The 13,403-nt window shown below is 27.2% G+C and overlaps 1 long non-coding RNA gene across 1 annotated transcript; it reads left to right on the forward strand.

The window, feature by feature from the left end:
* Positions 1-369: 369 nt before the first annotated feature.
* Positions 370-7,947, forward strand: LOC121212587 (uncharacterized). The gene is made up of 2 exons (XR_005907888.1): positions 370-763; positions 847-7,947. It is a non-coding gene; the product is annotated as an uncharacterized lncRNA (long non-coding RNA).
* The last annotated feature ends 5,456 nt before the right edge of the window (positions 7,948-13,403 follow it).

A 13,403-nucleotide genomic window follows, 5' to 3' on the forward strand; every position in this document is an offset into this window, starting at 1 on the left:
CTAAGTTAGCATTTAATGCCCAACCTAACAACATAATAATCTAATTGATATGATAATAATACTTTAAACTGACTTGAGATCAATCTAAAATCTAGAAAAAAATTAGTTTGAGGATGTATATGCAATTAACCCATAAATTTTATCCCTTTAATTATGGGGGCCGGGTATCTTTTAAATTCTCTTTCATGTTTAAGTTTGTCCTTAAAATTTTATTCATTTTTGAGCTTGAGTTTAATTTTGCTTTCCTTCACCTATCTGGCTGTATTATATATATATACCCCACTGCGCACTCACTCACCAGTAAAGCAACCAATTTTCATATATATATATATATATTGAAGTAAATTGTAATTGGTGAGTGAAAATAAACCCTACCAACCCCATTTTTTCCCTCTATAAAGCTGGTATACATATTATATAATGGTAGAGTGGTCCTTGAAAGTTTTTGGAACACCCTTCTTCTTCTTCTTCTTCTTCATCACTATCTGTGTTTTTTTAGAGCTTTTGTGAGACCAAATTTAGTGATTTTTTTCCCCTTCTTTTTTCTTCTTTTAAAGTTCTGATCATGCTTTTCCACAGCTTTCTTGAACTTTCTTTGTTTTCCATCATAAAAGAATTAGCTAATAGCTAGATATATGTATATATATATGTGTATGTATATACCATGGAAGCTCAAGAAAGCTGTGGGAGAACATGATGACAATTCAGGACTTGCTTTTTTTTCTGGTTTAAGTTAGATATATACACATTGAAGACGAACAAGGTAAGCTTTTTTAAGCTCTCAAAATTATTACCAGTTCTCTTCTTTTTTTTGCTTATATAAATTACGATTCGTAATTCTTGCAGCTTTTCTCAGAATAAAGGTTTCTGATGCTGAATTACAAGGTGGGTTTTCCATCTTTTTCATGAATATTATATATATATATGTTTTCCATGATGATTTTATACATCTCTTGCCATGCATGAACATGGAGACAATAACTAGACTTTAATTTATCTCAAATTGAACTAAATCATCTTCTTATTTAAATTTTTTTTAACAATAATCTTTGTTATTTCCAGCATTTTAATTGATTCAAAAATTATGATTTTTTTTCTTTTTTTGACAATCAACAAAGTTGATAGTTCTTACTGTTTGTCCTTTGCTCTTTCACTCTAATTACCATGTGGGAAAAAAATAGTCAACCTTTGGCTTCACTCTCTTTCGATCGATATAAATATCGTGTTTATATTTTATATAATTTTCGCATTTTTAATAATTTATCTTCTCTTTTTATCTTCTCCTACAATGAGTTTCGCATGGAAGCAATTAATGTCCAGTGTTGTAATAATTGAGTTTTTCTTGTTCTTTTGGATTATTTAACCTACATATCTTATATAGGATTAATCCCTCTAAGACCCCTACTTCTTTTTTTTTTAATAACGATAAGCCATGCATTAATTGTTCATCGCATTAATTCATATCGAATTTCTTAATAAAAATTCTCATATAATATATTGACTTTATTTTAATAACACCATTATTATCACAAAAATTTAAAAATTACGAGTTCAAACTTGTTTAAACACATAATAACATTTAATGTTATCACTATGATATTATAATTTATACAACTTTTCGTACATCCTTAAAATGGTGGTGGATTTTTTTTACTTTAAAAATTTTTAAATACCCTATTTAAAGATTAGTAAAAGATTAAGATTCCAATTTTAAATTTATTGAATATTCATCCAAAAAAACAACATTGGTGGACAAAAGAATAGGTAAGGGACATGCATAAAGTTTATCTACCTCTTCTTCCCAACTACTTTTTCTTCCCTTTGTTTTCATTTGTGTCTTTTTCTTTTTCATATCATGTTTAGATTTCATCCAATTATATTCTAAGAAGTAGATCAATGGGTATCAATTATTATAAATAATGAAGTATTGAATAATTAGCCCAAAATAAAATTCGAGGAGAACTTAAAAGGATTAAATCAATTTATTATTGTTAATTAGTAGTAGTACAATTTTTCTTCTTTACACTATTATATATATCCTTTTAGGCCAAGGAAATTTAGTAAATAAAGCAGTGATCTACAATTAAAGAGAAGGGTGAGAAGAATCTAACAAGATATAGAAAAACCCAAAAAGAAAAGAAAAGGGGGGGGGGCTATAATTAAGGTGTAATCAAGATTGAATAAGGGACCATTTTGAAAAAAAAAATGATCATAATTGAGTATGATAAGGAATCTTTACCTAATTCAAAGAAAGCTTTGAAACATACATAATTTTGAAATGTTTAGCCACTCTTGTTAATCTATAAATTTGGATTTTTTTCGAGTTAGAATCATATTCGAGTATGAAAAAAATTATGTTTAAATTTTATTTTATATTTATATAGAGAAGTAAGTGTAATTGGGAAGACAAAGGGTGATGGTGAGCACAGCAGGAAATAATTAACAAGAAAATAAAAACAATGGTATATGACTTTTATTTTATATATAATATATATAATTTTGCTAATATTAGATATTATCTAGCTTTCATGAATTGCTGCAGTGCAGCTTTTATTTTTCTTTTAATTTTTTATTATTATTCAGAATGAATTCAATTATTGAGAAAGCATGGGGAAAAGGTGACAATAATTCATACACTTTTATGCATCTGCAATTTACCATTTCAAGCTGCTATATACTCACATTGTAGCTTTTTAGAATTAAATAAAGATCATATGTTTGTTTATTTTTATTTTTTATTTATTTTTTAAAGTTGAGAGATCTCATGTGATCAGGGAGATTTTTAATGATTTCTCATCATGATGATCCTTATTGTACATTCCTTGGTTGAATGGTACAATTGCAACTTTAATCTCTTTCAGATGTTAATATTTCAAATATTTAATCCCTTTTAGACTCTTTATTGAATGGAAATTCATTTTTAGCTCCCCTTAGGAGTCGAAAATTCAATTTAAACCATTTTAATACATACATTCTAGCTTTTAGCATACATAGGCACATACATATATATAGTACTCCCAAACACTTGAAAGTGTTATAAAGTATCTCAAATCCAAGAAACAAAGAGTGTGGACGAAATTTCCCATCCATGTGAATACAAGTTGAATTTTCTTTTTGGGTTTTTTTTATAGAGGGGCAATGAAAATAGACTAGTGGTGGCACATCAACACCCTCAAAAGAAAATCATACCCTTTTTCAAGTTAATTATTATTGTCATTAAAAGAAAGCAATAGTGGAAAATTATCTTTTAAGTTTTTTTTTTCTTCTTTTTATCCCTTTCAAACTATTCTATGTAAGCAAAAAATGCAAGTACTAAATCCACAAGTGAGATTTTGTGGGGGAAGGATGAAGGGAGGGCAGCGGTTCATGTTTTTGTACACATTTGAATCGATATATACATACATATATTCGTTGTAGTTTCACGTTGGTGATTCACTAACAATTAGATCATGAATATGGCTTTTTGTTTGTTGTTGCATTCTTGCTATTGAATTCAGTGTTGGTGGTCCAAATAAAATGTTGAAAAGTTAAAGAGTTAAATGTGAAGATTTTGTTTTGAAAAAGTTTAACTTGAATATTTGATAATTCAAAGGGATTAAAATTGATATTTCTCTATTCAACAAAAGGGATTCAATGAAGGATTGAATTGAATTTTTTGAACCATTTATAATAATTTGATTCAGTTCGAATCCGAGTTTTTCATATTAATTCTGAGTTTTGAGGTTTTGAACTCATTTTGACAAAATGAGGTTTATTTTAAGACGTTTGACAAGTAAATAAAAAATAATCAATAACTCTTATATAGATTTTTTAAATATTATATATAGAATTTTCAAGGCATTTTAACTAGGATAATTATGCTGGAGTAAAAAACTTCATAAACAGATTTAAGATAATGCCAAGTGTTTTTTAATTATTTAATTATTATTTTATTATACTCTAAAAACAACTGAATCAATCCTGACCCACTTAAGTTTTTTACTCCATTAGCATTGTATAGATAATTATCATTTTAACTATTTTAAATATAAAATATTTATTTGTACATAATAAAAATTAAATTAGTTATAAATTAAATAAAAAATAGACTTCCGTTAGACTAAAATAACCATGATTTTTTAATTTGTACTTTATAAACCAATCAAACACTTTATTTTTGGATCAATTTTCAATTTCTCAATTTACTCAACCTTAAATTTCTACATCTTACTTACCCCTAACTACATCTCTACTCAGAAAATTTTTTACTTAAATATCACATTTAAAATCGTAATCTTTCTTTTAAAAAGGCATCGAAATTTTTACCATTCTCGGTTGAACGAACACCAGTAACTAAACAATTAATATTCGATACAACTGGCGCCTGTGAACAAACTGAAAGGGAAATGGCAAGGGCAAAGCAATAATGGCGCCCCCATGTGTCGTGGGGAAAAAAAATTTCAGTCACGTCGCTTTTAAGGCATAACTCTTTGTTCCAACCATTGGAGCATTAGGACAGCAAGTGAAACTGAAACAAAGCAGGGGCCTGCCCTTTTATCCGATGTGGGAAGTGCGCCCAACTTTGTGCTGACTACCAAGATGAAAAAGTAAAATGTAAATAATAGTTTCTGAGTTTGAATTTTGTTGATAAAATATAAGTAGTAAGGAGAGTTCAGTTTTTGTTTAAGTTTTTTTTTTACTCGATTTCATAGTAATTATGATTCAATGTGACGATCATGTAATAAAAGATCTTTAATCGAAAAAGTATGGTTAACCATCATCATGAGTCATGACAATATCTAAGCTATCAATTACATATTTCGAGATTATGAGAGTTTTATAAATATTTTTCACATAATTAAAATGAAATTAAGAACTCGAGCTTAATTCAATTGATTCATGTCACGTTTCAGTAAGATGAGAATTAAATCCTCGTATCCACGTCCCTTTCCCATTATATATAAAAATTAATATTAAGTTGTTTTATTTAATTGATTTTTTTAATTGAGTTAATATTGAGTTGATTTATAACACTGATTCAATCAAATCCATATATAGTATAGATAAAAGATATTCAGGACATAAACCTAATTTTGCCTACATACAAACAGCAAAACATGCAAGGAAGAAAGCGGCAATGTGTGTTATAGAAATTAAGTGTATCAGTTCTTTGCATATCTGTGTGATTAGGTAGTGAGACACATGCACATGCAAAGGGAAAAATCACATATAAGATTTATTTTAGTTCAAATTAGCATTCTCAACTTGTGTAAGTTCCTTTAAAGAGAAAGTGATGGAAAATGAAATTTGAGATTAATATTATAATTATTACCATATTACAGGCAAATAATACAGACAATAAGACTAATGGTTGCAGTGTCTTTTAAGACCAAGATTATTCAACCAGACATTCACAAAACACAAGGCAATCACAGCTTTTTAGAAATAGCTAATAATAACAATCAATAATTATTATAATTATAATCATCATATCTTAAATCATTTCCTTCCCTTTTAACCTTATCAATGCAATATTCTCAAGTTCTAGCTAGGTTCTCCAATGATATATATGCTTGTAGTTATTTATTTATTTATTTATTTATTATTATTATTATTATTATCAAGAATAAATAGGTAGATCTTAAAAGAATTATATGAAAATCTTGAATGAAAATTTTCGATTTATTTTATTAAGGGATAAGATAAATTTATTTGTAAATTTTTTTAACATGGTTACTTTTATACTTAAATATGTGTTAATATTTGATATATATACCTATAATTTCAAAAGCAAAATTTAAGTGTTGTTACATGTCTATTTCTTTATTACACCCTAAATAGAACATGTGCCATTCTTTTAAATTATCATAATAACCTTTTTAGTCATCCAATGTTATAAAAAAAAAGTTTTTTACTTAATTTTTCACATTTTTAGGTTTAGAATTTGTATTTTTTGTCAAATCACTTCAAAATAGAAGGAAAAGTTAATATTTGTTAATTTTTCTGACATGACATATACGTGGATAACATGCTAGCATTTAATCAAATTATATAATTTTTCGAATTTTTAAAATTTTTATATGATGATGTGTCATCCATATGGCAATCCATATATATGTCACATCAACAAAGTTAAAAAATATTAAATTTTTCATCTATTTTGGGGTAATTTGATAAATAAAAAAACACAAGTCTAAGGACTAAAAAAAGTGAAAAATTAATTTTGATGGCTAAAATGATTTTTTTATAAAATTAGAAGATCAAATAAGTCATTATGCCTTAATTTTACTAACAATATATATATGCACTTAAAAGATTTAATTTTGAGATTAAATTGTAGTTAAATATCACCGGCCCATATATATATATATATTAAATTTGAGATTCTTAATGTAATTTTAAACCCAATAATTATCTAATCAACTTAGTAGAATCTTGAAGATGATAGTATTAAAAGACAAACATGAACCTAAACATGGACCGTCAAACAAATATAGAAAACACCAAAAAAAGAAACTTATTAGAATAAGATTATTTCGAAGTTGCAATCTCTAAAATTTGATCAATAACATTGATGCACTCAATCGACATGAATATAAGTACTGTTATTAATATAATTATAGATAGATACATACATGTTTGCCAGGAATAGTTGGGGGGCAATTAAGACATGCATGGATCACATAATTAAAGTAGTTAGATCGGATGATCTGTACAACAACGTCAACAAACGAACAAAACACTTAGCCTTTTTAACTGGATCATTAACATTTTCTCGTGAATATATATCAGAGTACAGCTAATTTAATACATATATATATAATTCAGATCATAGTACTTTCTTCTCATTGTTTAATGGCTGTCAAAATTAGTACAAAACATTATCCCTTCATTTAGAGTTTTTTTTTTTATAAAAAAAAACACTAATTTGTCTATGGTAGCAGCTAGATCCACTTAAAAGGAAGGCACCAACATTCAGATCTGGTTTTTTATTTTTTATTTTTGCAAATATACCCTCACGACAAGACAGCATGTTTTAAAGATACTCTAGAACCCCTTTTTCTTACAGCTGAGTTGTCCTTTGTCATATATATATATGAAGAAGAAAAAAACCCTAATGTAAGCAAAATCAAAGTGGGGTTTTATAGTAATCAGTATTGGATGAAATGGTAAGGCACGAGTAGATTGATGACATTGAATTCGAGAACTTAAATTCGAAATTTTAAAAGATAAGATTGATGAATAACAGTTACAAACCCTAAAAATATTAATGGATTTAGGGTAAACTTTGATGAATTGGGTGGGGATTTTTCAAATCAGAAAAGCTAGGCCAAAGGCTAATCCAAGTGGTCCTTAAGGTAACATTCAATATAACAAGAACTTTAATGGCTCATTATTTGAGTCCTAGCAAACTCTATAATATGGTTAAAATAAATTTTTTTTCCAACCATTCAAAACAGAATAATTTAAATGGCATTTATATATGATTGTAAAACTTATAAATGAATGGTACTCAATGTAAGATCAGATTGGTCCAAAACCAAAATTAAGACAGAACACAATTAAGATCCAAAACCAAACACAGCGAAGACAAGAATCTAGAGACCAAGTTCGAGTCTTAGAATTAACATGCTCTAAATTGTAACGTAAGCTTTAATTGTATATAAAAGAACACAGAGAAAAACATATTCAGATCATGTAAAGAAGAAATTAACATTGAATTTTTCAAATCACTGACTTTTTTACTTTGACTTTGACCCTGTTTGTATCTTCCCACAGCTTTATTGAACCGCAACAACGTACTCGTATATATGCAGCACCATCAACGACAACGAATGAATGAATGATCTGATTACATGAAATTGCAGTTCAAGAAAGCTGTGGAAGAATACGAAGAGAGCCATGTTTTTTGTTCTTTCTTTTCTTTTTCCTCTTATCGCTACCAACTTTTTTCTGCAAAAAAAGAAAAGAAAGGGAAAACCCTAAAGCTTCATAGGCAGCCATGGCTGCAAAATCCAAAAGGAAAAAAGAGAGAGCAAGAAATGGGAAAAAGGGTGAGTTTTCATTTCATAGGGTCGTGTAGGGAATGAAGGAAAGAAGGGTTTATTTATAGGGGAAACGAGTCAGTTTCGCTTTGGCCACCAATCCCGAGAAAGAATATTGGGAGAGAACGGGAGAGAAGGGGGGTGCTCTTAATATTTTACTCAACCCTAGTTTTTTTTGATAATTATTTATAGGGTTAAATCTATTATTAGGGCATAAATTTGCCAATTATCTTCGGGATTTGAATAATTTTTTTGTCTTTTTTAAATTTGGCAATTTTTCTCATATTAAAATTTAATTTTTTTGTCTAAGTTAGTCCCTAATATTTTTTTGAAAATCCTAAAATTTATGTCATAATATGGGAATAATTATCAACTTCAGACCCCAATATGAGAATGATTTTTAAGTTTAAGGGCTAACTTGGACAAAAAAATTCAGATATCAATGTGAGAACATGGAGTTTTTTTAATTTTTGAAATTTTAATCTTCACTAAATGGTAGTCATTAATTTTTTTTTAAAATTAAATTTTTTCTATTTTCAAAATTTTATAGCGGCAAATTTATTATCAAATGTGTAATAACATGTCAACTTACTATTTTTACATAATACTCACAAAGAATGTCATGTCATTTATTTAATAACTATTGTTCGAGTCAAAATTGAATTTTCAAAATTTGAAAAGTATAGAGTGAAAAATGATCAACTTAGAGTACAAAGGCTAAACCCGCACTTTACGCATAGTACATAATTAAAAGTAGAATTTGATTAACTACTATCGTTTTGTTCATGGCTGGAATTTCAAAAATTGCAGTGCACATAGCCAAAAATTGATTATAGAAACTAAATCCATAGCTTAAGGACTAAAATCAAATTTTGACCTTTTTTAAATTCTAAATTTTGTGACTAGGTTTTTTTCACGTATAGTTTAAGATTTTTTTTAATTTTATCAATTGGGTTGATATGTGTTTTTTTATAATATAGAATTTTAAAAAGGTATAATGATTTATTTGGTATGTCAGTAAAGTTAACAAACGGTAGTTTTTTTATTCATTTTGGGGTAATTGAAAAAAAATTTAATTAGTAAAAAGACGAAAAATTAAATAGAATACTAAAATGACATTTTATATAAAGTTGAAAAGTTAAAAAAATCATTATACCTTTTAAAAATAAAAATATAAAGAAACTAAACACATCATAATTTCTTACCAAATAAAAAACACATTTTATCATCAATATACCAAATAGTAATATTTTTTAAAATTTTTAATAATAAAAAAAAACATTAATGAATATAGTGCCGACTACTCTTAAAATGAATTTTTTTTTATTTAAACCCTTAATAATTTATAAAACTTTAATTTAGTAATGGTAAAATTATATTTTAACCTCTTAAAATGATAAAATTTTAATTTAATATTTTAAAAATTATAAAAATATAAACTATTAAAATAATTAAATTATATTTTTATTATCGTACAAATATACAATTTTAACCCTAACTCTTAAAAAAAAAATTAACTCCGCCACTGAAAATAATTTGTAAACCTTTGTAAAATTATAAAGCTGAAAACGATTTGTTTGATTACGCTTTACCATAACGTGGAGAATTATCTTAACATTATTCTTGTATATTTTTTGTTAAATTAATGAGCGGCTGGGATGCATATTTCCGGATCTAACGGTGGATGTTACCCTAGTGGGGACAAACACGTGGGCCCACTTTAGATCTGTCCACACATTTGGGACTAATTAATCGCCCACGCGCTTTGACGGCTACTAAGGTTTCTATTTCGAATTCCGAATCCGGTGACAAAGTCATCGGGATTTATTACAAAGGGTAAAGTGTAAAAATGGTCACCAAACTATTAACTTTGTTCTATTTCGATCATTCAACTATTTTTCTTTTTAATTTAGTCACTAAACTTTTTGAAATTATATATTTTAGTTAATTCTCCCTTTAGTTGTTGTTAGTTGCGTGATGGTAAGCTGACGTGGACTTTTTTATTGGTCTAATTAATAATAAATTTAACTCTGAATGTCTATAAAGCTTATCATTTTAGTTAAAATTCTAAAAAAGATAATAAATTTAGCCCTAAAATTTACAAAATTACAAATAAATTTAACATATATTGTTTTAAAATTTGACATTTACTATTTAATTCTTTCAAATTCATGTCATTCAGGACTTATAGTTGTTGGCAAAATACGAAGCTTAAAGTCATTGAGTATCCAAGTTTAAGTCCCATTATACATAGTTGTCATGTGTGAATTTTTGTCCTTAATTATCCGTCCATTTGTGTTCTATATTAGTTTTGATTCAACTTTAGTTGCTTGGACATGTACTTGTGGTTATATCGTGTTTGTACTTAGTAAACTCTCAAAAATATAATACAAGGACTAAATAGATGAGTTCAATAATACAAGAGACCTATCAAGTAATTTCACCGTTTTTATGGTTAATTCCAAAAAAAAAAAGGGAGCGTGAGATACACATAATAATGAAGCATGCATAGTTGGGGGATTGAAAGAAAGATAAAGCAAGAATCAAATGTGAAATTAAAAATGAAATTAAGGGCGAAATGAGAAATAATTGAGGTTGATGAACAAAGAGGGAAAAAAGAAGGATCACATGGAGGCATGTGAGACCGACCCCACCGACCACCGTAGCAATTTTTGCAAAACGTTGGTGGTGGTGGTGGTGGTGGTAAATGACAATAGAGCCCGTTTTTCCTGGGGGGAGAGCTCACTTTGTCGGGTCCCCGACATTTTCTATTTGTAACCATTTGCCAACTTCCTGGAACATTCAATCTTTAGACAATTGTGGTTTTCGAGGCTTATGTTTAATGGCAATATTCAACTTTCGAAACTTTGGAATTTCAGCTTTTTCAAGTTTCTTCTTTTGTAATGTATGGGTGAAGTTTAGAGATTTTATAGTGGGATCGAAATTGAGTTCTGAACTTTTTGGAGGGTTAAAATAGAAATTTTATCATTTTATTAAGGTTAAAATATGTACAAGTATTTATGCTATTTATTGCTTTGTAAATTTCAAAATTCAGGTCAAATTATTAATATTGTTAAAATTATTCTGTTAAATTAAGGTTTATTTATGTGGCTACCATGTGATTTTTTTTTTTAACTTCTACATGTCATATCGACAAATTTAACAAAAAAATAACAGTGTTAACAACTAAACTTGAATTTTGAAATCTAAAAAGTAAAAATGTTAAATTCTTAGAAATAAAAGTACAAAGGCTAGATTTCAAATTTGTGAAGCATAGAGGGACTTATGATATATTTTAACCCTTTATTAATTATAACATTGTAAAATTAAGGGTCTAAAAGGCAATATCATTAAATATAAATGATCCAAAGCCATTCCCAACCCTCTTAGGGTGCATTGGGGTAAAAAAATTAGAGAATTTTAAGAGAGGATTTTAATAACTCAATTTTTTTTTTCTAAATTCCACCTAACTAGGAGTCCTTTCAAAATTCCTTATAATTTTATTTGATTCAATACACATAGTCTATAAAAAGTTTAAACTTCAAAATTCATTTTTATTTAATTATAAATATATTTTCTTTATTATAATTATTTATAAACTTTTACAAATATAATGATATCCATATTATTCATATTGAATATTTTTATATTGTTTATATTTAATATAATTATTTTTAATTTGTAAAATTTCAATAACCTAACCTAAATTAATTATGTATCCGAACAAAGCAATTACAAATCTTATAATTTTGAATTGATGAATTCTGAAATACTAGTGTTTTAAAAATCTTAAAACTTTTAAAATTATTCATCCAAACACACTCTTAATGCCACTAGGCTTGATAAAGGACTTGGCCAATGCAAAATTTTAAGCCTATTTTCTGAGCCCAGGTTCGACGAATCAAAAAATGGGCCTAAAATCTATCCAAGCCTAAACCAGATTAAAATTGCTAAACCTGAGCTCGACTTAGCCCGTCTGTATTAAAATTTCTATATTATTTTTATATAAAAATAAATTTAAAAATATAATACATCAAATACAATAAAAATATTAAAATAAATGTTACTCAACAAATTGAAAACACATTAAAAATAAATTTTTATTCTTAAATAACACTAAGATAGTTGCAACTTAGCAAGCAAATACATCTAAGTAATAGCAAAATTAACAATAAAACAAGAGTTATAAAATATCTAAACAATAACAATAAAATAGCAAAACAACAGCAAAAAGCAACAAACAACAGTTTAGGTTGATTAGGGTGGGCCCAGGCCAAAAAAAAGCCTACCCGAGGCCCGACTCTTTTAGAAAACGGGTCTTTTTTTTTGTCCAAATCCATTTTCTGGGCCTATATTTTGCACAAATCCTCCTACTTTTCGAGCGAGCCTTCATATCTAAATGGATGGCCCATCCCATGATCAGGTCCAAGTGCCACCCTTGTGTAGATTTTTGGTCTAAATTTATTATAGTTTAAATATTGTCATGTGTGGATTTTGTTCAAATTACTTTTAATATAAGTTTAGATATATTTAATTATTATTCTAATCATACTTTGTTATAATTATTCAAATTTATTAATTGTAATTGTAATCTCTTTAAAAAATCATAAATAATTGATGGATTTAATTGGAAAATCAAAAAACAATTTAAATAATATCAACAAAAGATTTAATCCCTTTGCAAGGGTGGTTAGTATGAGATAAATTACTTTTTGAGTTAATTATTTAATTCACTATATTTGTAATGATAGATTTTATTAAAATTGTTATGATTTTTAAATAATTTTAGTAGATTAAATAAATATATTTCATAAAAATATAATTTTGTACAATATAAATGAATTTGTACAAACACCAATCAAACAGATTCGTGTTGTCATGTTTAGGGATTTGAGTGTAAATATCAATGCTTGCAAATATTTTTAAAGTTTAGTAACAATAAAATGGCAACCATGGTTGAAATGGATTTTGATTCGTAACTTGAAAACTTGAATTCGACACAATCATAAAAGTTAATAAACTAAATCCAAAAAATGAACCGAACAATAAATTATTTAAATTTAAACTCGGGATGATCTAAATTCAAAATAATCAAAACCCTAAATGACTTATATACTCGTACTCAAAATGAGTTAAACAGAGATAACCCAACTCATAAACCTGATAAACTTGAATGATCCAAACCTAAATTAATTGAATAACTTTTAAATCCGAATTTATCCAACCTATGTTAGTTCGTTCTAAATCAATTTGACTCGTCCAATTGACAGACCTAATTTTAATCTATGTAGACTTCTAGTAAGAGAAACTAGTTATCCCCTCTACACTTCAAGTAAACAGATAATCATTTGTACAAATTAAATTAAATTAAAAACAATC

Source organism: Gossypium hirsutum, chromosome A13 (genome assembly GCF_007990345.1).
Source record: "Gossypium hirsutum isolate 1008001.06 chromosome A13, Gossypium_hirsutum_v2.1, whole genome shotgun sequence".
Taxonomy (NCBI): Eukaryota; Viridiplantae; Streptophyta; class Magnoliopsida; order Malvales; family Malvaceae; genus Gossypium; species Gossypium hirsutum.